Consider the following 8,530-nt stretch of genomic DNA (forward strand, 5'->3'; position numbering starts at 1 on the left):
AATTTTGGCAGCAGTTTTAGCTTACGGCCATACCACCTTGGGCACGCCCGATCTCGTCTGATCTCGGAAGCTAAGCAGGGTCGGGCCTGGTTAGTACTTGGATGGGAGACCGCCTGGGAATACCAGGTGCTGTAAGCTTTTAAAAAAAAAAAAAAAAAAAAAAAAGAGTGCCTGAGCTTCAAAAAGCCTTAAAAAGTCTCTGAGATTCTTCAGAAAGCATGAAAGAGTTTGAGTTTTTTCAAAAGTTCTTCTTAGTCTTCTTCACTAATGGTCTAAGCTTTTAAATAAGGCCTGGTTAGTACTTGGATGGGAGGGCGCATGGGAATACTAGGTGTTGTAAGCTTTTTTAAGAAAAAAAAAAAAGAGTCCCTGAGCTTCTTCAAAAAGCCTTAAAAAGTCTCTGAGATTCTTCAGAAAGCAAGAAAGAGCTTGAGTTTTTTCAAAAGTTGTTCTTAGTTTTCTTCACTAATGGTCTAACCTTTTAAATAGCCCAATTTTGGCAGCAGTTTTAGCTTACGGCCATACCACCTTGGGCACGCCCGATCTCGTCTGATCTCGGAAGCTAAGCAGGGTCGGGCCTGGTTAGTACTTGGATGGGAGACCGCCTGGGAATACCAGGTGCTGTAAGCTTTTAAAAAAAAAAAAAAGAGTCCCTGAGCTTCAAAAAGCCTTAAAAAGTCTCTGAGATTCTTCAGAAAGCAAGAAAGAGCTTGAGTTTTTTCAAAAGTTGTTCTTAGTTTTCTTCACTAATGGTCTAACCTTTTAAATAGCCCAATTTTGGCAGCAGTTTTAGCTTACGGCCATACCACCTTGGGCACGCCCGATCTCGTCTGATCTCGGAAGCTAAGCAGGGTCGGGCCTGGTTAGTACTTGGATGGGAGACCGCCTGGGAATACCAGGTGCTGTAAGCTTTTAAAAAAAAAAAAAAGAGTGCCTGAGCTTCAAAAAGCCTTAAAAAGTCTCTGAGATTCTTCAGAAAGCATGAAAGAGTTTGAGTTTTTTCAAAAGTTGTTCTTAGTTTTCTTCACTAATGGTCTAACCTTTTAAATAGCCCAATTTTGGCAGCAGTATTCGCTTACGGCCATACCACCTTGGGCACGCCCGATCTCGTCTGATCTCGGAAGCTAAGCAGGGTCGGGCCTGGTTAGTACTTGGATGGGAGACCGCCTGGGAATACCAGGTGCTGTAAGCTTTTAAAAAAAAAAAAAAGAGTCCCTGAGCTTCAAAAAGCCTTAAAAAGTCTCTGAGATTCTTCAGAAAGCATGAAAGAGTTTGAGTTTTTTCAAAAGTTCTTCTTAGTCTTCTTCACTAATGGTCTAAGCTTTTAAATAAGGCCTGGTTAGTACTTGGATGGGAGGCCGCATGGGAATACTAGGTGTTGTAAGCTTTTTTAAGAAAAAAAAAAAAGAGTCCCTGAGCTTCTTCAAAAAGCCTTAAAAAGTCTCTGAGATTCTTCAGAAAGCATGAAAGAGCTTGAGTTTTTTCAAAAGTTGTTCTTAGTTTTCTTCACTAATGGTCTAACCTTTTAAATAGCCCAATTTTGGCAGCAGTTTTAGCTTACGGCCATACCACCTTGGGCACGCCCGATCTCGTCTGATCTCGGAAGCTAAGCAGGGTCGGGCCTGGTTAGTACTTGGATGGGAGACCGCCTGGGAATACCAGGTGCTGTAAGCTTTTAAAAAAAAAAAAAAAAAAAAAAAGAGTGCCTGAGCTTCAAAAAGCCTTAAAAAGTCTCTGAGATTCTTCAGAAAGCATGAAAGAGTTTGAGTTTTTTCAAAAGTTCTTCTTAGTCTTCTTCACTAATGGTCTAAGCTTTTAAATAAGGCCTGGTTAGTACTTGGATGGGAGGGCGCATGGGAATACTAGGTGTTGTAAGCTTTTTTAAGAAAAAAAAAAAAGAGTCCCTGAGCTTCTTCAAAAAGCCTTAAAAAGTCTCTGAGATTCTTCAGAAAGCAAGAAAGAGCTTGAGTTTTTTCAAAAGTTGTTCTTAGTTTTCTTCACTAATGGTCTAACCTTTTAAATAGCCCAATTTTGGCAGCAGTTTTAGCTTACGGCCATACCACCTTGGGCACGCCCGATCTCGTCTGATCTCGGAAGCTAAGCAGGGTCGGGCCTGGTTAGTACTTGGATGGGAGACCGCCTGGGAATACCAGGTGCTGTAAGCTTTTAAAAAAAAAAAAAAGAGTCCCTGAGCTTCAAAAAGCCTTAAAAAGTCTCTGAGATTCTTCAGAAAGCATGAAAGAGTTTGAGTTTTTTCAAAAGTTGTTCTTAGTTTTCTTCACTAATGGTCTAACCTTTTAAATAGCCCAATTTTGGCAGCAGTTTTCGCTTACGGCCATACCACCTTGGGCACGCCCGATCTCGTCTGATCTCGGAAGCTAAGCAGGGTCGGGCCTGGTTAGTACTTGGATGGGAGACCGCCTGGGAATACCAGGTGCTGTAAGCTTTTAAAAAAAAAAAAAAAAAAAAAAAGAGTGCCTGAGCTTCAAAAAGCCTTAAAAAGTCTCTGAGATTCTTCAGAAAGCATGAAAGAGTTTGAGTTTTTTCAAAAGTTCTTCTTAGTCTTCTTCACTAATGGTCTAAGCTTTTAAATAAGGCCTGGTTAGTACTTGGATGGGAGGCCGCATGGGAATACTAGGTGTTGTAAGCTTTTTTAAGAAAAAAAAAAAAGAGTCCCTGAGCTTCTTCAAAAAGCCTTAAAAAGTCTCTGAGATTCTTCAGAAAGCATGAAAGAGCTTGAGTTTTTTCAAAAGTTGTTCTTAGTTTTCTTCACTAATGGTCTAACCTTTTAAATAGCCCAATTTTGGCAGCAGTTTTAGCTTACGGCCATACCACCTTGGGCACGCCCGATCTCGTCTGATCTCGGAAGCTAAGCAGGGTCGGGCCTGGTTAGTACTTGGATGGGAGACCGCCTGGGAATACCAGGTGCTGTAAGCTTTTAAAAAAAAAAAAAAAAAAAAAAAAGAGTGCCTGAGCTTCAAAAAGCCTTAAAAAGTCTCTGAGATTCTTCAGAAAGCATGAAAGAGTTTGAGTTTTTTCAAAAGTTCTTCTTAGTCTTCTTCACTAATGGTCTAAGCTTTTAAATAAGGCCTGGTTAGTACTTGGATGGGAGGGCGCATGGGAATACTAGGTGTTGTAAGCTTTTTTAAGAAAAAAAAAAAAGAGTCCCTGAGCTTCTTCAAAAAGCCTTAAAAAGTCTCTGAGATTCTTCAGAAAGCAAGAAAGAGCTTGAGTTTTTTCAAAAGTTGTTCTTAGTTTTCTTCACTAATGGTCTAACCTTTTAAATAGCCCAATTTTGGCAGCAGTTTTAGCTTACGGCCATACCACCTTGGGCACGCCCGATCTCGTCTGATCTCGGAAGCTAAGCAGGGTCGGGCCTGGTTAGTACTTGGATGGGAGACCGCCTGGGAATACCAGGTGCTGTAAGCTTTTAAAAAAAAAAAAAAGAGTCCCTGAGCTTCAAAAAGCCTTAAAAAGTCTCTGAGATTCTTCAGAAAGCATGAAAGAGTTTGAGTTTTTTCAAAAGTTGTTCTTAGTTTTCTTCACTAATGGTCTAACCTTTTAAATAGCCCAATTTTGGCAGCAGTTTTCGCTTACGGCCATACCACCTTGGGCACGCCCGATCTCGTCTGATCTCGGAAGCTAAGCAGGGTCGGGCCTGGTTAGTACTTGGATGGGAGACCGCCTGGGAATACCAGGTGCTGTAAGCTTTTAAAAAAAAAAAAAAAAAAAAAAAGAGTGCCTGAGCTTCAAAAAGCCTTAAAAAGTCTCTGAGATTCTTCAGAAAGCATGAAAGAGTTTGAGTTTTTTCAAAAGTTCTTCTTAGTCTTCTTCACTAATGGTCTAAGCTTTTAAATAAGGCCTGGTTAGTACTTGGATGGGAGGCCGCATGGGAATACTAGGTGTTGTAAGCTTTTTTAAGAAAAAAAAAAAAGAGTCCCTGAGCTTCTTCAAAAAGCCTTAAAAAGTCTCTGAGATTCTTCAGAAAGCATGAAAGAGCTTGAGTTTTTTCAAAAGTTGTTCTTAGTTTTCTTCACTAATGGTCTAACCTTTTAAATAGCCCAATTTTGGCAGCAGTTTTAGCTTACGGCCATACCACCTTGGGCACGCCCGATCTCGTCTGATCTCGGAAGCTAAGCAGGGTCGGGCCTGGTTAGTACTTGGATGGGAGACCGCCTGGGAATACCAGGTGCTGTAAGCTTTTAAAAAAAAAAAAAAAAAAAAAAAGAGTGCCTGAGCTTCAAAAAGCCTTAAAAAGTCTCTGAGATTCTTCAGAAAGCATGAAAGAGTTTGAGTTTTTTCAAAAGTTCTTCTTAGTCTTCTTCACTAATGGTCTAAGCTTTTAAATAAGGCCTGGTTAGTACTTGGATGGGAGGGCGCATGGGAATACTAGGTGTTGTAAGCTTTTTTAAGAAAAAAAAAAAAGAGTCCCTGAGCTTCTTCAAAAAGCCTTAAAAAGTCTCTGAGATTCTTCAGAAAGCAAGAAAGAGCTTGAGTTTTTTCAAAAGTTGTTCTTAGTTTTCTTCACTAATGGTCTAACCTTTTAAATAGCCCAATTTTGGCAGCAGTTTTAGCTTACGGCCATACCACCTTGGGCACGCCCGATCTCGTCTGATCTCGGAAGCTAAGCAGGGTCGGGCCTGGTTAGTACTTGGATGGGAGACCGCCTGGGAATACCAGGTGCTGTAAGCTTTTAAAAAAAAAAAAAAGAGTCCCTGAGCTTCAAAAAGCCTTAAAAAGTCTCTGAGATTCTTCAGAAAGCAAGAAAGAGCTTGAGTTTTTTCAAAAGTTGTTCTTAGTTTTCTTCACTAATGGTCTAACCTTTTAAATAGCCCAATTTTGGCAGCAGTTTTAGCTTACGTCCATACCACCTTGGGCACGCCCGATCTCGTCTGATCTCGGAAGCTAAGCAGGGTCGGGCCTGGTTAGTACTTGGATGGGAGACCGCCTGGGAATACCAGGTGCTGTAAGCTTTTAAAAAAAAAAAAAAGAGTGCCTGAGCTTCAAAAAGCCTTAAAAAGTCTCTGAGATTCTTCAGAAAGCATGAAAGAGTTTGAGTTTTTTCAAAAGTTGTTCTTAGTTTTCTTCACTAATGGTCTAACCTTTTAAATAGCCCAATTTTGGCAGCAGTATTCGCTTACGGCCATACCACCTTGGGCACGCCCGATCTCGTCTGATCTCGGAAGCTAAGCAGGGTCGGGCCTGGTTAGTACTTGGATGGGAGACCGCCTGGGAATACCAGGTGCTGTAAGCTTTTAAAAAAAAAAAAAAGAGTCCCTGAGCTTCAAAAAGCCTTAAAAAGTCTCTGAGATTCTTCAGAAAGCATGAAAGAGTTTGAGTTTTTTCAAAAGTTCTTCTTAGTCTTCTTCACTAATGGTCTAAGCTTTTAAATAAGGCCTGGTTAGTACTTGGATGGGAGGCCGCATGGGAATACTAGGTGTTGTAAGCTTTTTTAAGAAAAAAAAAAAAGAGTCCCTGAGCTTCTTCAAAAAGCCTTAAAAAGTCTCTGAGATTCTTCAGAAAGCATGAAAGAGCTTGAGTTTTTTCAAAAGTTGTTCTTAGTTTTCTTCACTAATGGTCTAACCTTTTAAATAGCCCAATTTTGGCAGCAGTTTTAGCTTACGGCCATACCACCTTGGGCACGCCCGATCTCGTCTGATCTCGGAAGCTAAGCAGGGTCGGGCCTGGTTAGTACTTGGATGGGAGACCGCCTGGGAATACCAGGTGCTGTAAGCTTTTAAAAAAAAAAAAAAAAAAAAAAAGAGTGCCTGAGCTTCAAAAAGCCTTAAAAAGTCTCTGAGATTCTTCAGAAAGCATGAAAGAGTTTGAGTTTTTTCAAAAGTTCTTCTTAGTCTTCTTCACTAATGGTCTAAGCTTTTAAATAAGGCCTGGTTAGTACTTGGATGGGAGGGCGCATGGGAATACTAGGTGTTGTAAGCTTTTTTAAGAAAAAAAAAAAAGAGTCCCTGAGCTTCTTCAAAAAGCCTTAAAAAGTCTCTGAGATTCTTCAGAAAGCAAGAAAGAGCTTGAGTTTTTTCAAAAGTTGTTCTTAGTTTTCTTCACTAATGGTCTAACCTTTTAAATAGCCCAATTTTGGCAGCAGTTTTAGCTTACGGCCATACCACCTTGGGCACGCCCGATCTCGTCTGATCTCGGAAGCTAAGCAGGGTCGGGCCTGGTTAGTACTTGGATGGGAGACCGCCTGGGAATACCAGGTGCTGTAAGCTTTTAAAAAAAAAAAAAAGAGTCCCTGAGCTTCAAAAAGCCTTAAAAAGTCTCTGAGATTCTTCAGAAAGCATGAAAGAGTTTGAGTTTTTTCAAAAGTTGTTCTTAGTTTTCTTCACTAATGGTCTAACCTTTTAAATAGCCCAATTTTGGCAGCAGTTTTCGCTTACGGCCATACCACCTTGGGCACGCCCGATCTCGTCTGATCTCGGAAGCTAAGCAGGGTCGGGCCTGGTTAGTACTTGGATGGGAGACCGCCTGGGAATACCAGGTGCTGTAAGCTTTTAAAAAAAAAAAAAAAAAAAAAAGAGTGCCTGAGCTTCAAAAAGCCTTAAAAAGTCTCTGAGATTCTTCAGAAAGCATGAAAGAGTTTGAGTTTTTTCAAAAGTTCTTCTTAGTCTTCTTCACTAATGGTCTAAGCTTTTAAATAAGGCCTGGTTAGTACTTGGATGGGAGGCCGCATGGGAATACTAGGTGTTGTAAGCTTTTTTAAGAAAAAAAAAAAAGAGTCCCTGAGCTTCTTCAAAAAGCCTTAAAAAGTCTCTGAGATTCTTCAGAAAGCATGAAAGAGCTTGAGTTTTTTCAAAAGTTGTTCTTAGTTTTCTTCACTAATGGTCTAACCTTTTAAATAGCCCAATTTTGGCAGCAGTTTTAGCTTACGGCCATACCACCTTGGGCACGCCCGATCTCGTCTGATCTCGGAAGCTAAGCAGGGTCGGGCCTGGTTAGTACTTGGATGGGAGACCGCCTGGGAATACCAGGTGCTGTAAGCTTTTAAAAAAAAAAAAAAAAAAAAAAAGAGTGCCTGAGCTTCAAAAAGCCTTAAAAAGTCTCTGAGATTCTTCAGAAAGCATGAAAGAGTTTGAGTTTTTTCAAAAGTTCTTCTTAGTCTTCTTCACTAATGGTCTAAGCTTTTAAATAAGGCCTGGTTAGTACTTGGATGGGAGGGCGCATGGGAATACTAGGTGTTGTAAGCTTTTTTAAGAAAAAAAAAAAAGAGTCCCTGAGCTTCTTCAAAAAGCCTTAAAAAGTCTCTGAGATTCTTCAGAAAGCAAGAAAGAGCTTGAGTTTTTCAAAAGTTGTTCTTAGTTTTCTTCACTAATGGTCTAACCTTTTAAATAGCCCAATTTTGGCAGCAGTTTTAGCTTACGGCCATACCACCTTGGGCACGCCCGATCTCGTCTGATCTCGGAAGCTAAGCAGGGTCGGGCCTGGTTAGTACTTGGATGGGAGACCGCCTGGGAATACCAGGTGCTGTAAGCTTTTAAAAAAAAAAAAAAGAGTCCCTGAGCTTCAAAAAGCCTTAAAAAGTCTCTGAGATTCTTCAGAAAGCAAGAAAGAGCTTGAGTTTTTTCAAAAGTTGTTCTTAGTTTTCTTCACTAATGGTCTAACCTTTTAAATAGCCCAATTTTGGCAGCAGTTTTAGCTTACGTCCATACCACCTTGGGCACGCCCGATCTCGTCTGATCTCGGAAGCTAAGCAGGGTCGGGCCTGGTTAGTACTTGGATGGGAGACCGCCTGGGAATACCAGGTGCTGTAAGCTTTTAAAAAAAAAAAAAAGAGTGCCTGAGCTTCAAAAAGCCTTAAAAAGTCTCTGAGATTCTTCAGAAAGCATGAAAGAGTTTGAGTTTTTTCAAAAGTTGTTCTTAGTTTTCTTCACTAATGGTCTAACCTTTTAAATAGCCCAATTTTGGCAGCAGTATTCGCTTACGGCCATACCACCTTGGGCACGCCCGATCTCGTCTGATCTCGGAAGCTAAGCAGGGTCGGGCCTGGTTAGTACTTGGATGGGAGACCGCCTGGGAATACCAGGTGCTGTAAGCTTTTAAAAAAAAAAAAAAGAGTCCCTGAGCTTCAAAAAGCCTTAAAAAGTCTCTGAGATTCTTCAGAAAGCATGAAAGAGTTTGAGTTTTTTCAAAAGTTCTTCTTAGTCTTCTTCACTAATGGTCTAAGCTTTTAAATAAGGCCTGGTTAGTACTTGGATGGGAGGCCGCATGGGAATACTAGGTGTTGTAAGCTTTTTTAAGAAAAAAAAAAAAGAGTCCCTGAGCTTCTTCAAAAAGCCTTAAAAAGTCTCTGAGATTCTTCAGAAAGCATGAAAGAGCTTGAGTTTTTCAAAAGTTGTTCTTAGTTTTCTTCACTAATGGTCTAACCTTTTAATAGCCCAATTTTGCAGCAGTTTTAGCTTACGGCCATACCACCTTGGCACGCCCGATCTCGTCTGATCTCGGAAGCTAAGCAGGGTCGGGCCTGGTTAGTACTTGGATGGAGACCGCCTGGGAATACCAGGTGCTGTAAGCTTTT

General features: G+C 40.8%; 22 non-coding genes across 22 annotated transcripts; all 22 read left to right on the forward strand.

Moving 5' to 3' along the window:
• Positions 1-19: 19 nt before the first annotated feature.
• LOC143705540 (5S ribosomal RNA) lies at positions 20-138 on the forward strand. Its single transcript, XR_013192458.1, has one exon. It is a non-coding gene; the product is annotated as a 5S ribosomal RNA (ribosomal RNA).
• Positions 139-511: 373 nt separating this feature from the next.
• Positions 512-630, forward strand: LOC143705541 (5S ribosomal RNA). The gene has a single exon (XR_013192459.1). It is a non-coding gene; the product is annotated as a 5S ribosomal RNA (ribosomal RNA).
• A 162-nt stretch (positions 631-792) lies between these two features.
• LOC143705542 (5S ribosomal RNA) lies at positions 793-911 on the forward strand. The gene has a single exon (XR_013192460.1). It is a non-coding gene; the product is annotated as a 5S ribosomal RNA (ribosomal RNA).
• Positions 912-1,073: 162 nt separating this feature from the next.
• Positions 1,074-1,192, forward strand: LOC143705543 (5S ribosomal RNA). Its single transcript, XR_013192461.1, has one exon. It is a non-coding gene; the product is annotated as a 5S ribosomal RNA (ribosomal RNA).
• Positions 1,193-1,555: 363 nt separating this feature from the next.
• LOC143705544 (5S ribosomal RNA) lies at positions 1,556-1,674 on the forward strand. Its single transcript, XR_013192462.1, has one exon. It is a non-coding gene; the product is annotated as a 5S ribosomal RNA (ribosomal RNA).
• Positions 1,675-2,046: 372 nt separating this feature from the next.
• On the forward strand, positions 2,047-2,165 carry LOC143705545 (5S ribosomal RNA). The gene has a single exon (XR_013192463.1). It is a non-coding gene; the product is annotated as a 5S ribosomal RNA (ribosomal RNA).
• A 162-nt stretch (positions 2,166-2,327) lies between these two features.
• LOC143705546 (5S ribosomal RNA) lies at positions 2,328-2,446 on the forward strand. The gene has a single exon (XR_013192464.1). It is a non-coding gene; the product is annotated as a 5S ribosomal RNA (ribosomal RNA).
• A 372-nt stretch (positions 2,447-2,818) lies between these two features.
• Positions 2,819-2,937, forward strand: LOC143705548 (5S ribosomal RNA). The gene has a single exon (XR_013192466.1). It is a non-coding gene; the product is annotated as a 5S ribosomal RNA (ribosomal RNA).
• Positions 2,938-3,310: 373 nt separating this feature from the next.
• On the forward strand, positions 3,311-3,429 carry LOC143705549 (5S ribosomal RNA). The gene has a single exon (XR_013192467.1). It is a non-coding gene; the product is annotated as a 5S ribosomal RNA (ribosomal RNA).
• A 162-nt stretch (positions 3,430-3,591) lies between these two features.
• LOC143705550 (5S ribosomal RNA) lies at positions 3,592-3,710 on the forward strand. The gene has a single exon (XR_013192468.1). It is a non-coding gene; the product is annotated as a 5S ribosomal RNA (ribosomal RNA).
• A 372-nt stretch (positions 3,711-4,082) lies between these two features.
• LOC143705551 (5S ribosomal RNA) lies at positions 4,083-4,201 on the forward strand. The gene has a single exon (XR_013192469.1). It is a non-coding gene; the product is annotated as a 5S ribosomal RNA (ribosomal RNA).
• A 372-nt stretch (positions 4,202-4,573) lies between these two features.
• Positions 4,574-4,692, forward strand: LOC143705552 (5S ribosomal RNA). The gene has a single exon (XR_013192470.1). It is a non-coding gene; the product is annotated as a 5S ribosomal RNA (ribosomal RNA).
• Positions 4,693-4,854: 162 nt separating this feature from the next.
• Positions 4,855-4,973, forward strand: LOC143705590 (5S ribosomal RNA). The gene has a single exon (XR_013192507.1). It is a non-coding gene; the product is annotated as a 5S ribosomal RNA (ribosomal RNA).
• Positions 4,974-5,135: 162 nt separating this feature from the next.
• On the forward strand, positions 5,136-5,254 carry LOC143705553 (5S ribosomal RNA). The gene has a single exon (XR_013192471.1). It is a non-coding gene; the product is annotated as a 5S ribosomal RNA (ribosomal RNA).
• A 363-nt stretch (positions 5,255-5,617) lies between these two features.
• Positions 5,618-5,736, forward strand: LOC143705554 (5S ribosomal RNA). Its single transcript, XR_013192472.1, has one exon. It is a non-coding gene; the product is annotated as a 5S ribosomal RNA (ribosomal RNA).
• A 372-nt stretch (positions 5,737-6,108) lies between these two features.
• LOC143705556 (5S ribosomal RNA) lies at positions 6,109-6,227 on the forward strand. The gene has a single exon (XR_013192473.1). It is a non-coding gene; the product is annotated as a 5S ribosomal RNA (ribosomal RNA).
• A 162-nt stretch (positions 6,228-6,389) lies between these two features.
• Positions 6,390-6,508, forward strand: LOC143705557 (5S ribosomal RNA). The gene has a single exon (XR_013192474.1). It is a non-coding gene; the product is annotated as a 5S ribosomal RNA (ribosomal RNA).
• A 371-nt stretch (positions 6,509-6,879) lies between these two features.
• Positions 6,880-6,998, forward strand: LOC143705558 (5S ribosomal RNA). The gene has a single exon (XR_013192475.1). It is a non-coding gene; the product is annotated as a 5S ribosomal RNA (ribosomal RNA).
• A 371-nt stretch (positions 6,999-7,369) lies between these two features.
• LOC143705560 (5S ribosomal RNA) lies at positions 7,370-7,488 on the forward strand. The gene has a single exon (XR_013192477.1). It is a non-coding gene; the product is annotated as a 5S ribosomal RNA (ribosomal RNA).
• Positions 7,489-7,650: 162 nt separating this feature from the next.
• LOC143705591 (5S ribosomal RNA) lies at positions 7,651-7,769 on the forward strand. The gene has a single exon (XR_013192508.1). It is a non-coding gene; the product is annotated as a 5S ribosomal RNA (ribosomal RNA).
• A 162-nt stretch (positions 7,770-7,931) lies between these two features.
• Positions 7,932-8,050, forward strand: LOC143705561 (5S ribosomal RNA). Its single transcript, XR_013192478.1, has one exon. It is a non-coding gene; the product is annotated as a 5S ribosomal RNA (ribosomal RNA).
• Positions 8,051-8,410: 360 nt separating this feature from the next.
• LOC143705594 (5S ribosomal RNA) lies at positions 8,411-8,527 on the forward strand. Its single transcript, XR_013192511.1, has one exon. It is a non-coding gene; the product is annotated as a 5S ribosomal RNA (ribosomal RNA).
• The last annotated feature ends 3 nt before the right edge of the window (positions 8,528-8,530 follow it).

Source organism: Siphateles boraxobius, unplaced genomic scaffold (genome assembly GCF_051911475.1).
Source record: "Siphateles boraxobius isolate OS27281-9 unplaced genomic scaffold, OSU_SipBor_1 393, whole genome shotgun sequence".
In the NCBI taxonomy this organism is placed as follows: Eukaryota; Metazoa; Chordata; class Actinopteri; order Cypriniformes; family Leuciscidae; genus Siphateles; species Siphateles boraxobius.